Source organism: Salvelinus alpinus, chromosome 1 (genome assembly GCF_045679555.1).
Source record: "Salvelinus alpinus chromosome 1, SLU_Salpinus.1, whole genome shotgun sequence".
In the NCBI taxonomy this organism is placed as follows: domain Eukaryota; kingdom Metazoa; phylum Chordata; class Actinopteri; order Salmoniformes; family Salmonidae; genus Salvelinus; species Salvelinus alpinus.
Genome location: NC_092086.1, coordinates 97,988,403 through 98,009,168, shown reverse-complemented (window position 1 = coordinate 98,009,168; position 20,766 = coordinate 97,988,403). Strand labels below are relative to the sequence as shown.

The following is a 20,766-nucleotide window of genomic DNA, read 5'->3' as shown; positions in this document are numbered from 1 at the left end:
GTGATTTTCTGGATTTTTGTTTTAGATTACGTCTCTCACAGTTGAAGTGTACCTATGATAAAAATTACAGACCTCTACATGCTTTGTAAGTAGGAAAACCTGCAAAATCGGCAGTGTATCAAATACTTGTTCTCCCCACTGTATATATATCAAAAGTACATGTAATTGCTAAAATATACTTTATCAAAAGTAAATTGATAAATAATTTCAATATAACATGACCGAATACAAACAGTGTAGCTATTCCCTCCGCAAGGCAATCAAACAAGCTAATGGTCAGTATAGAGACAAAGTAGAGTTGCAATTCAACGGCTCAGACACAAGAGGTATGTGGCAGGGTCTACAGTCAATCACGGATTACAAAAATAAAACCAGCCCCGTCGCGGACCAGGATGTCTTGCTCCCAGACAGACTAAATAACTTCTTTGCTCGCTTTGAGGACAATACAGTGCCACTAACACGGCCCGCTACCAAAACCTGCGAACTCTCCTTCACTGCAGCCGACGTGAGTAAAACATTTAAACGTGTTAACCCTCGCAAGGCTGCAGGCCCAGACGGCATCCCCAGAGCATGCGCAGACCAGCTGGCTGGTGTGTTTACGACATATTCAATCAATCCTTATCCATCTGCTCTTCCCACATGCTTCAAGAGGGCCACCATTGTTCCTGTTCCCAAGGAAGCTAAGGTAACTGAGCTAAACGACTACCGCCCCGTAGCACTCACTTCCGTCATCATGAAGTGCTTTGAGAGACTAGTCAAGGACCATATCACCTCCACCCTACCTGACACCCTAGACCCACTCCAATTTGCTTACCCGCTGATCCTCAACACTGGGGCCCCACAAGGGTGCATTCTGAGCCCTTTCCTGTACTCCCTGTTCACCCACGACTGCGTGGCCATGCACGCCTCCAACTCAGTCATCAAGCTTGCGGACGACACTACAGTGGTAGGCTTGATTACCAACAACGACGAGACGGCCTACAGGGAGGACTCCCTACAGGGAGGAGTGTGGTGTCAGGAAAATAACCTCACACTCAACGTCAACAAAACAAATGAGATGATTGTGGACTTCAGGAAACAGCAGAGGGAGCACCCCCCTATCCACATCGACGGGACAGTAGTGGAGAGGGTAGTAAGTTTTAAGTTCCTCGGCGTACACATCACGGACAAACTGAATTGCAGCGCCTCTTCAACCTCAGGAGGCTGAAGAAATTCGGCTTGTCACCAAAAGCACTCACAAACTTCTACAGATGCACAATCGAGAGCATCCTGTCGGGCTGTATCACCGCCCGGTACGGCAACTGCTCCGCCCACAACCGTAAGGCTCTCCAGAGGGTAGTGAGGTCTGCACAACGTATCACCGGTCCAGGACACCTACACCACCCGATGTCACAGGAAGGCCATAAAGATCATCAAGGACAACAACCACCCGAGCCACTGCCTGTTCACCCCGCTATCATCCAGAAGGCGAGGTCAGTACAGGTGCATCAAAGCAGGGACCGAGAGACTGAAAAACAGCTTCTATCTCAAGGCCATCAGACTGTTAAACAGCCACCACTAACATCGAGTGGCTGCTGCCAACATACTCACTCAACTCCAGCTCACTTTAATAATGTAAATGGATGGAAATTGATCAAAAATGTATCACTAGCCACTTTAAACAATGCCACTTAATATAATGTATATGTATATACTGTACTCTATATCATCTACTGCATCTTGCCATCTTTATGTAATACATGTATCACTAGCCACTTTAAACTATACACTTTTATGTTGACATACCCTACATTACTCATCTCATATGTATATACTGTACTCGATACCATCTACTGCATCTTGCCTATGCCGTTCTGTACCATCACTCATTCATATATCTTTATGTACATATTCTTTATCCCTTTACACTTGTGTGTATAAGGTAGTAGTTGTGGAATTGTTAGGTTCGATTACTCGTTGGTTATTACTGCATTGTCGGAACTAGAAGCACATACATTTCGCTACACTCGCATTAACATCTGCTAACCATTTGAATGTGACAAATAAAATTTGATTTGATTTGAAATTCCTTATATTAAGCAAACCAGACGGCACCATTTTCTTGTTTTTATTTATTTACGGATAGCCAGGGGCACGCTCCCACACTCAGATATAATTCACAAACAAAGCATGTGTTTCGTGATTCCGCCAGATCAGAAGCAGTAGGGATGACCAGGGATGTTTTCTTGATACAGTAAGTGTGTGAATTAGACTATTTTCCTGTATGGAGTAAAAAGTACATACTTTTCTTTAGGAATGTGGTTGAGTAAAAGTAGTCAAAAATATGAATAGTAAAGTACAGATACCCCAAAAAACTACTTAAGTAATACTTTCAAGTTTAGGTTGAGCCTTGTGACAAAACAGATTAGGAACCTCTCTGACCTATCATTTCCCAAAGGATCCACCTCGGATGAATGCTCTATGGGTGTGACATCCTGTCATATATGTTTTTTTTCTCACTCAGTATGTGTCATGTTGTAGGAATGCTGTATAGATTTCATATGCTTTCATGTTATCCCTCCCTCTATGTATCCATATTCCTGGTATTGATCTATGAATCCATTCATTGAGGAAAGCACAGCAGTCTGGTGCTCTAATCTAGGATTACTGTTCCCTACAACAACCTTGCTGTTCAATGTTTTCTTAACAACCACACTGCTGTAAACTAAAATGATTTTTCATGCAATACTGTAGTAGGCCTATTACGGATAATGTATTCAGTCACTTGACATGTCTACCAATCTGATTTGAACATTCAGATTGAACATTTTAACAATATGCTTATTTAGACATCATTTGTGTGTGTACTCTCTGTCAAGTGGCTTTCTTATCTCTAATGAATCAGTTGATTGGATTATTGTTTTGATCCCAGAGTAATCAGTCAGAAGGGTATTTTAACAAATGTAGGCTTAATACAGAATGGAATTGAAGAGTCTTATATGGTTGATTAATCCAATGCGAGCAAGCGTGTTCTCAGCATCCCCCTCATCATTTTGAAATTGCAACAGAAATAGCTGTAGTGGAGTGATCTACTTGTCTATCACACTGAAGGAGTTGATCGAGAGGCAGCTCACAAAGCCTCAGCTTTCCCTTGGGTATGTGTGCCTGGTTCTTAACCTCCTCTGCCAGGGCTATGTCATCATGGTTGGGCCTTTTCGTTTACTGCCTCCAATCCCTCTGCCACCAAGCTCAGCTAGTAGTTACGGTTGGCTCTGTGTTTGGCCACATGGCATGCTTCAGTTCTCTCTCCACAGGATTGTGGCTGTGTCTGCTTCTCAAAGTGTCATTATATAACAGCGTTATACTTTTGCCTCTATACTCCAGCATTTTCAATGTGAGATAGAATGTTTCGTATTAGGCAACAGTACAGAATGTCAGCTTTTATTTGAGAGTGTTTTCATACCAACAGTATCTGTTTTACCATTTAGAAATGAAAGCACTTCATGTATGGGGCGGCAGCTAGCCTAGTGGTTAGAGTGTTGGGCCAGTAACCGAAAGGTTGCTGGATCGAATCCTCGAGCTGACAAGGTAAAAATATGTTGTTCTGCCTTTGAACAAGGCAGTTAACCCACTGTTCCCTGGTAGGCCATAAATAAGAATTTGATCTTAACTGACTTGCCTAGTTAAATAATTTACAATTTTCTACATTGTAGAATAATAGTGAAGCCTCAAAACTATAAAATAACACATATGGAATCATGTAGTAACCAAAACATTGTTAAACAAATCAAAATATATGTAATATTTTAGACTCTTCAAAGTAGCCACCCTTTGCCTTGATGACCACTTTGCACACTCTTGGCATTCTCTCAACCAGATTCACCTGGAATTATTTCCCAACAGTCTTGAAGGAGCACTTATTGGCTGCTTTTCCTTCACTCTGCGGTCCAAATCATCCCAAAGCATCTCAATTGGGTTGAGGTCGGGTGATTGTGGAGGCACTCCACAATCACTCTCCTTTTTTAGTCAAATAGACCTCACACAGCCTGGAGGTGTGTTGGGTCATTGTACGGTTGAAAAACAAATGATAGTTCCACTAAGCGTTTCACCAGATGGGATTGCTTATCGCTGCAGAATGCTGTGGTAGCCGTGCTGGTTAAGTGTGCCTTGAATTAAAAATAAATCACCAACAGTGTCACCAGCAAAGCACCATCACACCTCCTCCATGCTTCACGGTGGGAACAAAACATGCAGAGATCATCCGTTCACCTACTCTGCGTTTCACAAAGACATGGCGGTTGGAACCAAAAATCTCAAATTTAGACTCATCAGACCAAAGGACAGATTACCACCGGTCTAATGTCCATTGCCTGTGTATCTTGGCCCAAGCAAGTCTCTTCTTATTATTTGTGTCCTTTAGTAGTGGTTTCTTTGCAGCAATTCGACCATGTAGTCCTGATTCACGCAGTCTCCTCTGAACAGTTGATGTTGAAATGTGTCTGTTACTTGAACTCTCTGAAGCATTTGTTTGGGCTGCATTTTCTGAGGCTGGTAACTCTAATGAACGTGTCCTCTGCAGCAGAGCTAACTCTGGGTCTTCCTTTCCTGTGGCGGTCCTCATGAGAGCCAGTTTCATCATAGCACTTGATGATGTTTGCGACTGCACTTGAAGAAACTTCTTGAAATGTTCCGTATTGAATGACCATGTCTTAAATCAATGATGGACTGTCATTTCACTTTGCTTATTTGAGCTTTTCTTGCCATAATATGGACTTGGTCTTTTACCAAATAGGGCTATCGTCTGTATACCACACCTACCTTGTCACAACACAACTGATTGGCTCAAACGCATTATGAAGAAAAGAAATTCCACAAATTAACTTAACAAGGTACACCTTTAATTGAAATGCATTCCAGGTAACTACCTCATGAAGCTGGCTGAGAGAATGCCAAGACTGTGCAAAGCTGTCATCAAGACCAAGAATCTAATTTCTCCTTTGCCAAGATAATCCACCTGACAGGTATGGCATATCAAGAAGATGATCATTACACCTTGTGTTGGGGACAATAAAAGGCTACTCTAATATCAAAGCAAAGTTTATTTGTCACGTGCGCTGAATACAACAGGTGTAGACCTTATAGTGAAATTCTTACTTACAGGCCATAACCAATAGTGCAAAAAAGGTATTAGGTGAACATTAGGTAGGTAAAGAAATAAAACAACAGTAAAAAGACAGGCTATATACAGTAGCGAGGCTACATACAGACACCGGTTAGTCAGGCTGATTTGAGGTAGTATGTATATGTATATGTGTATGTGTATGTATATGGTTAAAGTGACTATGCATGTATGATTAACAGAGAGTAGCAGTAGCGTAAAAGAGGGTTTGGGGGGGGGCACACAATGCAAATAGTCCGGGTAGCCATTTGATTACCTGTTCAGGAGTCTTATGGCTTTGGGGTAAAAACTGTTGAGAAGCCTTTTTGTCCTAGACTTGGCACTCCGGTACCGCTTGCCATGCGGTAGTAGAGAGAACAATCTATGACTGGGGTGGCTGGGGTCTTTGACAATTTTTAGGGCCTTCCTCTGACATCGCCTGGTGTAGAAGTCCTGGATGGCAGGCAGCTTAGCCCCAGTGATGTACTGGGCCGTACGCACTAACCTCTGTTGTGCCTTGCGGTCAGAGGCCGAGCAATTGCCGTACCAGGCAGTGATGCAACCAGTCAGGATGCTCTCGATGCTGCAGCTGTAGAACTTTTTGAGGATCTCAGGAGCCATGCCAAATCTTTTCAGTTTCCGGAGGGGGAATAGGCTTTGTCTTCACGACTGTCTTGGTGTGTTTGGACCATTCTAGTTTGTTGTTGATGTGGACACCAAGGAACTTGAAGCTCTCAACCTGCTCCACTACAGCCCCGTCGATGAGAATGGGGGCGTGCTCGGTCCTCCTTTTCCTGTAGTCCACAATAATCTCCTTAGTCTTGGTTACGTTGAGGGATAGGTTGTTATTCTGGCACCACCCGGCCAGGTCTCTGACCTCCTCCCTATAGGCTGTCTCGTTGTTGTCAGTGATCAGGCCTACCACTTGTGTCGTCTGCAAATGTAATGATGGTGTTGGAGTCGTGCCTGGCCATGCAGTCGTGGGTGAACAGGGAGTACAGGAAGGGACTGAGCACACACCCCTGTGGAGCTCCAGTGTTGAGGATCAGCGTGGCAGATGTGTTGCTACCTACCCTCACCACCTGGGGGCGGCCCGTCAGGAAGTCCAGGATCCAATTGCAGAGGGAGGTGTTTAGTCCCAGGATACTTAGCTTAGTGATGAGCTTTGAGGGTACTATGGTGTTGAACGCTGAGCTGTAGTCAATGAATAGCATTCTCACATAAGTGTTCCTTTTGTCCAGGTGGGAAAGGGCAGTGTGGAGTGCAATAGAGATTACATCATCTGTGGATCTGTTTGGGCGGTATGCAAATTGGAGTGGGTCTAGCATTTCTGGGATAATGGTGTTGATGTGGGCCATTACCAACGTTTCAAAGCACTTCATGGCTACGGACGTGAGTGCTATGGGTCTGTAGTCATTTAGGCAGGTTGCCATTGTGTTCTTGGGCACAGGGACTATGGTGGTCTGCTTGAAACATGTTGGTATTACAGACTCAATCAGGGACATGTTGAAAATGTCTGTGAAGACACCTGCCAGTTGGTCAGCACATGCCCGGAGCACACGTCCTGGTAATCCATCTGGCCCCGCACCCTTGTGTATGTTGACCTGTTTAAAGGTCTTACTCACATCGGCTACGGAGAGCGTGATCACACAGTCGTCCAGAACAGCTGATGCTCTCATGCATGCCTCAGTGTTGCTTGCCTCAAAGCGAGCATAGAAGTGATTTAGCTCGTCTGGTAGGCTCGTGTCACTGGGCAGCTCGCGGCTGTGCTTCCCTTTGTAGTCTGTAATAGTTTGCAAGCCCTGCCACAAGACGAGCGTCCGAGCCGGTGTAGTATGATTCAATCTTAGCCCTGTATTGACGCTTTGCCTGTTTGATGGTTCGTCGCAGGGCATAGCAGGATTTCTTGTAAGCTTCCGGGTTAGAGTCCCGCACCTTGAAAGCGCAGCTCTACCCTTTAGCTCAGTGCGAATGTTGCCTGTAATCCATGGCTTCTGGTTGGGGTATGTACGTACCGTCACTGTGGGGACGATGTCCTCGATGCACTTATTGATAAAGCCAGTGACTGATGTGGTGTACTCCTCAATGCCATCGGAAGAATCCCGGAACATGTTCCAGTCTGTGATAGCAAAACAGTCCTGTAGTTTAGCATCTGCTTTATCTGACCACTTTTTTATAGACCGAGTCACTGGTGATTCCTGCTTTAATTTTTGCTTGTAAGCAGGAATCAGGAAGATAGAGTTGTGGTCGAATTTACCAAATGGAGGGCGAGGGAGAGCTTTGTACGCGTCTCTGTGTGTGGAGTACAGGTGATCTAGAATTTTTTTCCCTCTGGTTGCACATTTAACATGTTGATGGATATTTGGTAGAACTGATTTAAGTTTCCCTGCATTAAAGTCTCTGGCCACTAGGAGCGTCGCCTCTGGGTGAGTGGTTTCCTGTTTGCCTATTTCCTTATACAGCTGACTGAGTGCGGTCTTAGTGCCAGCATCTGTCTGTGGTGGTAAATAAACAGCCACGAAAAGTATAGCTGAAAACTGTCTAGGCAAGTTGTGTGGCCTGCAATTTATCCCAATATACTCTACTTCAGGTGAGCAAAATCTAGAGACTTCCTTAGATTTCCTACACCAGCTGTTGTTTACAAATATGCACAGACCGCCCCCCTCGTCTTACCGGAGTGTGCTGTTCTATCTTGCCGGTGCAGCGTGTATCCCGCTAGCTGAATATCCATGTTGTCATTCAGCCTCGATTCTGTGAAACATAGGATATTACAGTTTTTGATGTCCCGTTGGTAGGATATTCGTGATCGTACCTCGTCTAGTTTATTGTCCAATGATTGCACGTCGGCGAGTAGTATTGACTGTAACGGCAGCTTTCCCACTCGCCTTTTCCCGGGTCCTGACCAGGCATCCGGCTCTTTGTCCTCTGTACCTGCGTTGCTTCTTCTTGCAAATAACGGGGATGTCGGCCCTGCCGGGTATTTGGAGATTGTCTTGTGCATCTTGTTTGTTGAAGAAAAAATCTTAGTCTAATCCGAGGTGAGTGATCGCTGTTCTGATATCCAGAAGCTCTTTTTTTGCCGTAAGATATGGTTGCAGAAACATTATGTACAAAATAAGTTACAAATAATGCGGAAAAAACCCACATAATAGCACAATTGGTTGGGTGCCCGTAAAACCGCTGCCATTTCTTTCCGGCGCCATTTTGCAGTTTTGTCACACAACACAATGCCGCAGATGTCTCAAGTTTTGAGGGAGCGTGTAATTGGCATGCTGACTGCAGGAATGTCCATCAGAGCTGTTGCCAGAACATGTCATGTTCATTTCTCTACCATAAGCTGCCGTCAATGTCATTTTAGAGAATTTGGCATTACGTCCAACTGGCCTCACAACCGTAGACAACGTGTTAAGTGGACGAGCGGTTTGCTGATGTCAGCGTTGTGAACAGAGTGCCCCATGGTGGCTGTGGCGTTATGGTATGGGCAGGAATAAGCTGCGGACAACAAACACAATTGCATTCAATTGATTGCAATTTGAATGCACAGAGATACCGTGACGAGTTCATGAGGCCCATTGTCGTGCCATTCATCCACCGCCATCACCTCAAGTTTCAGCATGATAATGCATGGCTCCATGTCACAAGGATCTGTACAAGTCCTTCAAGGTGAAAATGTCCCAGTTCTTCCATGGCCTGCATATTCACCAGACATGTCACCCATGTCTGGCGAATAAAAAAATTAAAAACAGATACCTTATTTACATAAGTATTCAGACCCTTTGTTATGAGACGCAAAATTGAGCTCTGGTGCATCCTGTTTCTATTGATCATCCTTGAGATGTTTCTACAACTTGATTGGAGTCCACCTGTGGTAAATTCAATTGATTGGACATGATTTGGAAAAGCACACACCTCTCTGTATAAGGATCCACAGTTGACAGTGCATGTCAGAGCAAAAAAGAAGCCATGACGTCGAAGGAATTGTCCATAATAGCTCGGAGACAGGATTGTGTCGAGGCACAGATCTGGGGAAAGGTACCAAAATAATTCTGTAGCGTTGAAGGTTCCCAAGAACACAGGGACGTGTCAGGGACGTGACCAAGAACCCCATCATCACTCTGACAGAGCTGCAGAGTTTCTCTGTGGGGATGGGAGAACCTTCCAGAAGAGGATCTGCAGAGAAGAATGGGAGAAACTTCCCAAATACAGGTGTGCCAAGCTTGTAGCATCATACCCAAAAAGACCTGAGGCTGTAATCGCTGCCAGAAGTGCTTGAAAAAAGTAGTGAGTAAAGGTTCTGAATACTTATATAAATGTGATTAAAAATAATAATGTTTTATATAAATTTGCAAGTCATTATTGGGTATTGTGTGTTGATTTATGAGTAAAAAAACAAACAATTTAAACCATTTTAGAATAAGGCTGTAACATAACAAAATGTGGAAAAAGTCAAGGGGTCTGAATTCTTTCCGAATGCACTGTAACTATTTGTTCAGCACTTTTGAAATGTACAGCGATAGTATTCAGAACATGGGCCGTTATTACAGTTTTCGTCCTGTACACCAAGTCAGTACCGTAGGATAAATAAAGGGGCATATAAGCAGACAATGAAAGCTCTTACAATATTCAATGATTGCATTTCTCTAAAACAGGCTATAGGCTACATGTGTACCATAAAGTCAGAACAGTAGGCGAAGTTATGAGGGAAAAAGGGACCAAATTATTATGGTGAGGCACAGGGCCTACAAACAGCTTACTACACAACATACACTCAGTATTACTTTTTTGGCTACAGTATTCATATCTCCCTGGCATATTACATTATTTATGCAGCAGCATACAAGACATTTCTGGACTCACCTTCTTGTGGACTCTAGAAAAAGTCCCATTTTTATTTTTATTGGCCAGTCTGAGATAAGGTTTTTTCTTTGCAACTCTGCCTAGAAGGCCAGCATCCCGGGGTCGCCTCTTCGACAGTTGACGTTGAGACTGGTGTTTTGCAGGTACTATTTAATGAAGCTGCCAGTTGAGGACTTGTGAGGCATCGGTTTCTCAAACTAGACATTCTAATGTACTTCTCCTCTTGCTCAGTTGTGCACCGGGGCCTCCCATTCTTCTTTCTATTCTGGTTAGAGACAGTTTGTGCTGTTCTGTGATGGGAGTAGTACACAGCGTTGTACGAGATCTTCGGTTTCTTGTCAATTTCTCACATGCAATAGCCTTCATTTCTCAGAACAAGAATAGACTGACGAGTTTCAGAAGAAAGTGCTTTGTTTCTGGCCATTTTGAGCCTGTAATCGAACCCACTAATGCTGATGCTCCAGATACTCAACTAGTCTAAAGAAGGCCAGTTTTATTGTTTATTTAATAAGCACAACCGTTTTCAGCTGTGCTAACATAATTGCAAAAGGGTTTTCTATTGATCAATTAGCGTTTTTTAAATGATAAACTTGGATTAACTAACACAACGTCCCATTGGAACACAGGAGTGATGGTTGCTGATAATGGGCCTCTGTACGCCTATGTAGATATTCCATTAAAAATTGTTTCCAGCTACAATAGTCATTTACAACATAAACAATGTCTACACTGTTTTTCTGATGAATTGGATGTTATTTTAATGGACAAAAAATAACAAGGACATTTCTAAGTGACCCTAAACTTTTGAACAGTAGTGTACGTGTTCTCACCTTTCCACTGAGTAGGCCAAACCGTTCAGACACTACAAACGATTTTGTGAGAAGACCAGTTTTCTGGTCGTCTCATGGTCTGACAAATACTGCTCTAGCTCTGTCACCTTTCCCCGCAGATGCAGACGTGAGACATCGCAGATGTGGCGGATTGAGACGCGTCCAATGAAAAAAATGCTGATATCTGTAGCTTCAACTGACTGATTTTTAAAATGGGATTATGCTAATTAGTTGTCCGTCGCAGCGTGGACATTGACTCTAGGGGGTTAACCAGAGATGAAAGAAATATACTCAAAAACTGTAAAACTATTTGGTGCAATTTGCTTTGTGACTGCCCAAACGGGAAAGTGAAATGTTTCGAAGACAACGTTAATTGCTTTGACTCCATTGTTTCATTTGTGCATGTGCATTTGTAGGCATTACACAATTCTTCTCTCTAAATTCCCTTTCCCCTCTGTGTGTCATTCACTCAATTGCGTTCCGATTTAAAAATGTCACTCCTTGACAAGATTCACTAGAGACTCAAAGTCACCAGCGGGTAGAACAAAATTAAAACATTGTTTGTTAGGTGCAGGTAGTTGCAGAAACTATGGAATATGTGTTACAATAATGAGCTTTAGTTTTTGAATAATTGCATTCAGTCTATTTTCCGCTTAGGCTCCTTTACGAACTGCTAGTGCCATTTACAATTGGTTAGTCTAAACTATAACACCCCTAAACATAGACAGGTTTCACTGAAAATATGCAGAAACATTAGTTTGATAAAGACAGAGCATATTTTTTATCAGAATCATTAAGCATATGCCTACTCCCCAAATAGATGTCGGGACCATAATTCCTCACCATGCAGTCTTCAATATGGAATTGTTAATCCAACATCTGTATAATGAAAAGAAAACAGATTTGGGTTTGTAACCAAACATTTTTTTTCTTTCAACTCTCCAAATTGAGCCTTGTTTCAAATGATCACTCTTTGAAAATACGGTTCCCAGACTCTGTTCTATTTTGTTCTATTATTCTATTTTCTGCTATATTACTGTACATCATGTTTTTTTACTATAAAATAGGGATGTCTTCACTGTGATAAGGGCTCAGGAAATAAAAGCGTCTTGTCTGCTAAATGAACAAAACAAGGCTATGCCATTGCACAGCCATAGGCTACTACAAGCAAGCGCCACTGCCCTGCTCTGAACTTAGTCACTGTCACTAGCCAGCTACCAACCATTTCTCAACCCTGCAAATTACAGGCGGCTGCCCTATGTACATAGACCTTTAACACTGGCCCCTTTAGTAACCGTAATATCCGCATATTTTTTTCCAGTGCGGGCCTTGTGTTCTAAAAATATAATACTTTTTTTCACTAAGTACTCAAAAAAAAAATCATAATGTGAGCACTTAAACAGTCAGGAAATATCAAATGCCCATCCCTAGCTTTAGCTAGCCCACATAGGTTCCCAATCTCCCAACCTCATAACTAGCTACCAAAGAAGCCATTTCCGGCTATCAATCAAGTTAGAGTAGCTAGCTTGTCTAATATCTTAGCTGGCATGTCTGCTGGAAAAGTTGGTAGACTTTAGAAAAGCAAGCAATTACTAAATGTACTGAATAAGACTTGCATTACTTTCAATCTTTTACTCAGATTTTACCAGAGATGCAGAGAAGAAGATTTAGTTTATTTAAAAAAAGAACCACCAGTCATCATTCACCATTGTTACTATTGGGCAAAACATAAACCAATGCAACCAAAATAAACTGCAAATGCATCCAATAACTTTGTAGAAAAACAAGCTTGGTGTAGTCATTGTGCACAAGGAATATGGGACCAAATATTACACTTTTGACGACTTTGATACCCTAAGTGAATTTGTCCAAATACTTCTTCACATGGTGGACTAGATACTTAAAGTGCTTTAATTTCTAAACGGTGCAACAGATGTGTGAAAATATCCTCAAATAAAAGGTGACATTCTGTACTGTTGCCTCGTATGAAACGCTTGATCTCAAATCCAAAATGCTGGAGTATAGAGCCCCCTCTCCCCCCAAAAAACACTGTCCAAATACATATGGAGGGGAGCGTATTTTCAACAACCTCAGTCCTCAAACAAAGGTTTCCACATTGTTTGTATGCACTGTTTGACCAATAATAGAATAGATTGAAAATGAGACAGAATATGTACTGAATTCATACACATACAATACATGGCACCAAACATCCTTTCTAAATGACATGCTAAGGACCATGACATGCAGGTCTACAAATGTAACCCTGTAGTTTCTTTGTTTGGAGAGGAGAAACTCATGTTGTTTGTCTTCGAGTGCACTTACCTCGTCCCCAGACCAATTTCCCACAGACATTGTCGGTTGAACGTACTGACGTTTTCTTATTACTTTACTTGCTACTATGGGTTATTTTACTTTTCTCTGTTCATCTGATTTGACTGCCCCTAAACCCTATCATGACAACTGATGGTGATTACCTGTGTCCATGTTGATCTGGCTTGTCAGAGGAAATCTGTCTGGTCCAGAGACGAGGGGTTAGAACATCTACAGGTATATGGTGCTGAGTCTCCAGTGCTCAACATTACATCTGCTGTGTTCAAGGCTGCTCCACATGAATGTTTAATGAAACTGTACAAGTGCACCTTAAAGTCCAAGGACATGACAATATGTACTCTCTTACAGAATCCATATGCTGATGCTGCTCACAATTAAGACATGTGTACATGCATTCTGTATATAATGGGAAGTGGGTGGACTGAGAGAGCTAAGCATGTGTGAACACAGGGATTAGTGTCAGTTGTCATGTGAAATTCAAAGCTAATGTTCCTCAGAACTTCTGACTATTGCATCCCCTAAAGCCCTGTCCTCATGACAGCCTGTTGTGTCTGCAGGGGCCAGGACAGATTAACTGAGAGAGAGAGCAGCAGGAGATGATGCTGGCATTACATTCAATCTCGGAAAATTATTTTATATTATATTATTTACTAATTTGTCAGTCTGCCATTGGAAGACCCACCTCAACCCTATTCAGACTTCTCAATGCATTATTCATATTGAGCCATTTCTTCAGAGAGGAATTCTGTTTGAAGTTATTTCACCCGGTATGAAATAGCCTCCAGCATCCTAACTTTTCAATCTCATCTGTGAACCTCCAGACCATTACCCGTCTACTCTATAGATGGATTGAGTTAAATAGCTTTAGGACATCATGTGGGATAGTTGTAGAATATAGAATAAGCTTTTAAGCAAAATGATCATGAATTACATAACAGGAAATCATTGTTCTGAAATTCAATATTTTATTACACAGAAAAAATGGCCTCACTGGTTTTGAATACATTCTATACATTCTATACATTAGTTGACGATACTCAGCAAGCACATACTTAATAAACACATATCTGGATTGGAAATGGGATTAGACCCTGGTGGATTCACAGAGATGTTCATTCCTATTACCTCTGTAGGAATGGCGACACCACAATAGGGACACCATCAAAATGTCCCATATAACAACAGCCAAAGGTCACATCAAAAGGTCAATGTTCACTCGCTGGTTCCTGGTTATCCAGTGGTAGGTCAGCCATGCTGAGTTTAAAGGCACAATCTGTCAGAATTGCTGATTTCCAATGGTCATTCATTTCAATGAATTACATAAATTATAATAATGACTTATGAGCTTAGTACATCTGCCTTACCCTATCATACCCCGATGTCTAAGGTTGTTACTCTTTTTTTTGTAAACAATGTAAAGCTTAAACAATATCCATAATCTCCATAATCTCATCTGCCTTTAAGAGTCCACAGGACTCTGCCACAGTCCACAGTCCATTATTTTTGCTTTAAAAACTCTTTGCATGATCTCTGTGTAAGCAAGTAAACCAAGTCATCTGATCTTCCCCAGTCAGAGGTTTTCCTCTTTGCCAATGTGTTTTGCCAATGTGTCTGTCATTAATTAATCAAAAATGCACTTCTATTTTTATCAATCAGCATGTAATATTTACCTAATATAACACATAAAAGACACATTTCAGTTCAAATCTGAGCCATTGATCTTTTAACTTATGAAATATGTACAGTTAAAGTCGGAAGTTTGCATACACCTGAGCCAAATACATTTAAACTCAGTTTTTCACAATTCCTGACATTTAATCCTAGTAAAAATTCCCTGTCTTAGGTCAGTTAGGATCACCACTTTATTTTAAGAATGTGAAATGTCAGAATAATGGTAGAGAGAATGATTTATTTCAGATTTTATTTCTTTCATCACATTCCGAGTTTACATACACTCAATTCGTATTTGGTAGCATTGCCTTTAAATTGTTTAAGTTGGGTCAAACGTTTTGGGTAGCCTTCCACAAGCTTCCCACAATAAGTTGGGTAAACTTTGGCCCATTCCTCCTGACAGAGCTGGTGTAACTGAGTCAGGTTTGTAGGCCTCCTTGCTCGGAGCACACACTTTTTCAGTTCTGCCCACAGATTTTCTATAGGATTGTGGTCAGGGCTTTGTAATGGCCACTCCAAGACCTTGACTTTGTTGTCCTTAAGCCATTTTGCCACAACTTTGGAAGTATGCTTGGGGTCATTGTCCATTTGGAAGATCCATTTGCGACCAAGCTTTAACATCCTGACTGATGTCTTGAGATGTTGCTTCAATATATCCACATAATTTTCCATCCTCATGATGCCATCTATTTTGTGAAGTGCACCAGTCCCTCCTGCAGCCAAGCACCCCCACAACATGATGCTGCCACCCCTGTGCTTCACGGTTGGGATAGTGTTCTTCGTCTTGCAAGCATACCCCTTTTTCCTCCAAAGATAACTATGGTCATTATGGCCAAACAGTTCTATTTTTGTTTCATCAGACCAGAGGACATTGCAGTTGAAAACCGTAGTCTTTCTTTTTTTATGGCGGTTTTGGAGCAGTGGCTTCTTCCTTGCTGTGAGCGGCCTTTAAGGTTATGTCGATATAGAACTCGTTTTACTGTGGATATAGAAACTTTTGTACCCGTTTCCTCCAGCATCTTCACAAGGCCCTTTGCTGTTGTTCTGGGATTGATTTGCATCGTTCGCACCAAAGTATGTTTATCCATGACATCATTTTCTGGAATTTTCAAAGCTGTTTAAAGGCACAGTCAACTTAGTGTATGTAAACTTCTGACCCACTGGAATTGTGGTACAGTGAATTATAAGTGAAATAATCTGTCTGTAAACAATTGTTGGAAAAAATACTTGTGTCATGCACAAAGTAGATTTCCTAACCGACTTGCCAAAACTATAGTTTGTTAACAAGAAATTTGTGGAGTGGTTGAAAAACAAGTTTTTATGACTCCAACCTAAGTGTATATAAACTTCCGACTTCAACTGTAAGTGTTTCCCTTTTGCAAAATGTTGCTTTTTTCTGCAAAGCAGTAAAGTGTTGATATTATCTTCACTGTAGACTCGTGAGCCATACTCACAGTCTTGCACTACCTGTAGCTAGCTACAGTATATGAAAGGATGCCCAAGATCCTGGTCAGTTGGAACAGAGCACATGAAAAATCTAATGGAACTTTGTTTCACAGATCAATTGCTCAGCTTCTCTATGATACTCTGAGTAAAGTAGAAAGCATTTCTGATGACTAGAGTTGAGCTTGCTGTCCTGCCTGTCCATCTGTTGATAGTGGTTTCGATTGGTGGAGGAGGAGAGAAAGGCACAGTATTCAGGGACCAGGGTCCATACTGCTCAGTTCTTTGACGGTCCTTGCTATCTGGGTCCTTGGGATGTCCAACTCTGACGTCACCCCATTGAAGTTGAAATTGAAAATGGTAAGGGTTAAGGGTAGGGTTTAGGGTAGGGACGTCCCATGGACCCCGGATAGCAGTAACCGTTCTTTGACAGATGCTTTTGCCCTTCTCTTCTCTTTCCTCACAGGCATTGGTCAGACGGGTGTGGGGGAGGGCGAGAAGGGGGGGAGCTCTGCATGGGGGTGGGGCCTGAGGGGGTGGGGGCAGCGAGCCAGTTGGGGAAGGGGGTGTGGCGGAGCTAATGGGTGGAGGGGTGGCAGGGCAAAATAGGGGAGGGGTGGGATGGCAAAGGGGTGGAGGGGTGGGTGGAGAAACAGATGGGGGAGGACTTAGAGAAGTGGGGGGCAGAGCTCGGTTTGGAGGGGGGGTGTAAGGGGGAGGGGTGATGCAGGAGGGAGGGGGGGGAGTGGATGGCAGAGGTGGTAGAGTAGAGGTGGGAGAGGGGGGCATGTGGGAGAGGGTGCTGTGTGAGGAAGGGTGACTGTAGGTGTGAGGCAGACTGTAGATGGCTGTGGAGGGCTGGTTGTAGACTGGATAACGAGGTGCAGGGTAGGCTTTCACCCGGGTGAAGCTAATGCACCTGCCCTGTAAGTTAGGAGAGAGGGATACAACAGGGAAGAGTGCAATCAGAGGCAGTCATCAGAGTTTTACTGATGCATTGGCGTTATTGCACATCTCTGAATTATTTTATAACGTTTCCATGCAAAGTGGATTTATAGACCTTAGCGTCTCCATTCAAATAGGATCGGAAGGGAATAATACGACCAATCTCTCATTTTATTTGTTTTCCTTTCGGAATAATGTGCTGACTCCATCTTGTCTTCTGCTTAGCTATAAATGTCAAATTCAGTCAAAACAACAAGGAGATTTACTCAGGTAGCAACAGCTTCGGAAAGATGCGGAGAGGGGGAATTTTGTAGATGGTTTGCCCCATCCTCCTATCCACATCTGTCATTGAGACCATATCAAAATAAAACTCCCAGCTAGGCTAGAGTTACAGGAAGGTGGGGATGTGGGTAGTCATCTAACATTAATGGCTTCAGCAGATTAGAACACATTCCTTCAGGTTGGAGCAATACAGTATTAGCACCTCAGCCTGTAAATGCCAGGTTACTTTGAGCCTTCCTCGCAGCCACTCTGTCTGTGCACTGTTATAATGATTAACAGCTGCAACTTTTCTGCTCTATGATTTACTGCCTGGCTTGACATGGTTTAAAATATTAGGTTTTAAGATTATTTAATGAAGAAATGGGCAGTGAGGGCATTGAAAAGCAGTTTTAACAAATTTAGGGACTTAATTGACGTTCAAAACTGCCAACGTGATGAGTGTGTAGGGAGGTAATGAAAATGCCCACTCTCCTCAACTGCCTGTTGGAATAGTTTAGATGAAGAAAAAAATGATTATAAAGGTTCTGGAAGAATCATCGCAAAAACAACTAAGTGTAAAAAGAGAATAATAAAGGAAGAGGGTAAACTGAAGCCGAGCCCCTCTCTATTTTCCATGCTGTCTGCTTTGCTCCTCAGGATGTGGTCTTGGCTCCAGACCTTCCTATTTCCCTCACTTTTCCAGGAGTTTGAGTTCTTCTTTCTCTTGAGGATTTGCAACGGAATGGGCCTAGGCATTACGTAGTGTGGTCTCTGCCTCCTTAAAGGAGCAGTCTGTTGTTGCTACATCCATTTTTGTCTCATAAATGTTTTATATGTACCCATTGATTCTTGAAGAAAGTAAATGCCTCATGAGCTTAGTTCTGTCGTACCCCATCAGAACCCAAAATATAAGCTTGTTTTACTCCAATGTTTGTAAACAAAGTAAATGTAAACACACTATATAGCCTCAGAACATGGTTAAAGCTATACTTTTGATATCATGGATAGTTCATTGCTCTGTCTATGAATTTGAGAGTGGTTACACTTCTCCGTAACCATCCCTCAGCTTTTCACCAAAGCAGGGGCGGGGAAACACTTTAAAAGAAAATCAACTGCTGATTTCAACCGCTTTAACTGTTTCCTCTGATTGTATTTTTTTCATGCTTCTCTTGCATAACAGCATATCTAAGTGCTGGGCCAGTGGGCCTTATGATCCCTTAGAAGAGCTTTGAAAGAAAATCCCCTGTAAGCCATCATTCTCTGTCATATAGGTAAGCATCAGTCACACACTGGCTTTCTTATTGAGTTGCTAAAAGGGCTTTCCATGACTCTGCATATCCTTGTGTCAGCCCATACAGTACAGTGACAGCAGGTAGCATGTGTTGGATGTGTCTTTCTCTATGCTGTTTGTCTTCGTGTCGTACCTTGTCTCCAGGATGGGGTCTCATCACAGACACCCTATCATAGCCTTTCCTCAGGAACACCCACAGAGCATCCAGCTTGCCCTGAACAAAGACAAGCATAGTAAAGGGAAGAGAAGAACGTTACATAATAGACAAACAACATGATAATACCAATAATATTGACTGCGTGGTTGCATGTCAGTTGCTTTACACTGCTGTGCTTTGTTTCTATACTGTATATGGTATAGTATACAGGTCTGTTGATCAGTCGGACTGTCTGTCTGTCTGCCTGGTGTTCTTTGTCCGTGGAAGGCTGTTTCCCTCGACATCATAATAGTCAAGGAGAAGGGTATATGTCTGTGTCTGTCTGTCTGGTGCTCTTTGTCCATGGAAAGCTGTGTCCCTCCACGTCATAGCAGTCAGGGAGGAGGGTAGGTAGAGATAAAGGGGAAGGAATGTATTGGGTTGGGACTAGCACCAGCTCCCCTCTTCTCTGCAGATTTCGTCCTCCCGAGGTCGGCTCAGTTCATGCCTGGTTCATATTACGGCTCATCCAGCTGACTGAGACGTTATGAAACAAACTTCCTGGAAATGTTGACGCTACAGGAACACTGCAACTAACTAAGAATTCTTTTGATCATAGACATTTTTTGGGGGGTAATGGAATTTAGAGTGCATATGATTGCGTGTGTATGTGAGTGGAAGGTACTGCAATTTTGTTCTTGTTATTGCCCCACTCAATTACAAGAAATTTGAACTTGTATGGTATACCATACATGTTTTTGATCTTTTCCATGGAGTGTAGAGTGCATATGATGCACTTGTATTTCGATAGGAAGGTACTGCAATTTTGTTCTTGTTATTCCACTACTCAACTAGAAATTGTACCTTTTATGGTAGCCACCTCATGCAACCTGGCAACAAGGGTGTATCCAATTTGTTGCTATTGTTTTTCAACTTCCTGCGCATTGACACCGCTGGTGATGGTAAATGTAAATGACAAAAATATCAAAAATATTTAATGCACACAGAATTGGAAAGATGTGTTAATTATCTGGTGTGGAAAATGATTGAAAACTGTTAACTTTTTTTGTTTTTACGTAGTAATAGCACTCAGAAGATGATGAAGGGTTAGGAAAAGGCTATCCAGACATTCCTGACCTTCAAACCAATATTTCATTCAGAATTGGTTAAAATTAGGTCAGGGTTTTGGTTAAGGTAAGAGTCAGTTTTGGATTTTGGTCAGTCTTTTTGGAGGTCAGCAGTGTCCTTATAAATGCTCTTAGCATAATTAGCATTCCCCATAGGCATGGCAGGTTAACGTTAGCTTTGTGGCACAACAGATTGTCTTCCTAAAATATTTCTGCGTTGTTTCTGTAATTTGTCAATGTTATTCTGTGTCTAACAACATGTCTTTTCAAGTATTGCTCTTTGATTGAAAATGGAAATAGCCTTTGTGGATAACGACTATTAGATACAGTGTAATTACGCTAGCTAGATAACCATCTATGTTGAGTCTATGGGAATGCTAATGTCGGCATCCTACTACATGAGAATAAATGTTTTTATTTTTTCAACCCAAAAAATTTAACTTAGAATTAACATATCGTTTAGATTCTCTGCACTTTTAATAATTTTGGCAAATATAATTTATACACTACATGACAAAAAGTATGTAGACACCTGCTTGTTGAACATCTAATTTCAAAATCATGGGCATTAGTATGGAGTTGGTCCCCCTTTTGCAGCTATAACAGCCTCCCCTCTTCTGGGAAGGCTAGATGTTAGAACAATGCTACGGAGACTTACTTCCATTCAGCCACAAGATCATTAGTGAGGTTGGGCACTAACGTTGGCCTGGGTCTCAGTCAGCGTTCTAATTCAT

The 20,766-nt window shown here is 42.2% G+C and overlaps 1 protein-coding gene and 1 pseudogene across 1 annotated transcript in view; one reads left to right on the top strand and one right to left on the bottom strand.

Annotated features, from left to right (window-relative positions):
• LOC139535909 (AP2-associated protein kinase 1-like) overlaps positions 1-20,766 on the top strand; it is a 102,528-nt gene that overhangs the window by 51,705 nt on the left and 30,057 nt on the right. The window lies entirely within an intron of this gene.
• The window catches only part of LOC139535934 (anthrax toxin receptor 1-like), a 50,033-nt pseudogene continuing 45,848 nt past the window's right edge, over positions 16,582-20,766 (bottom strand).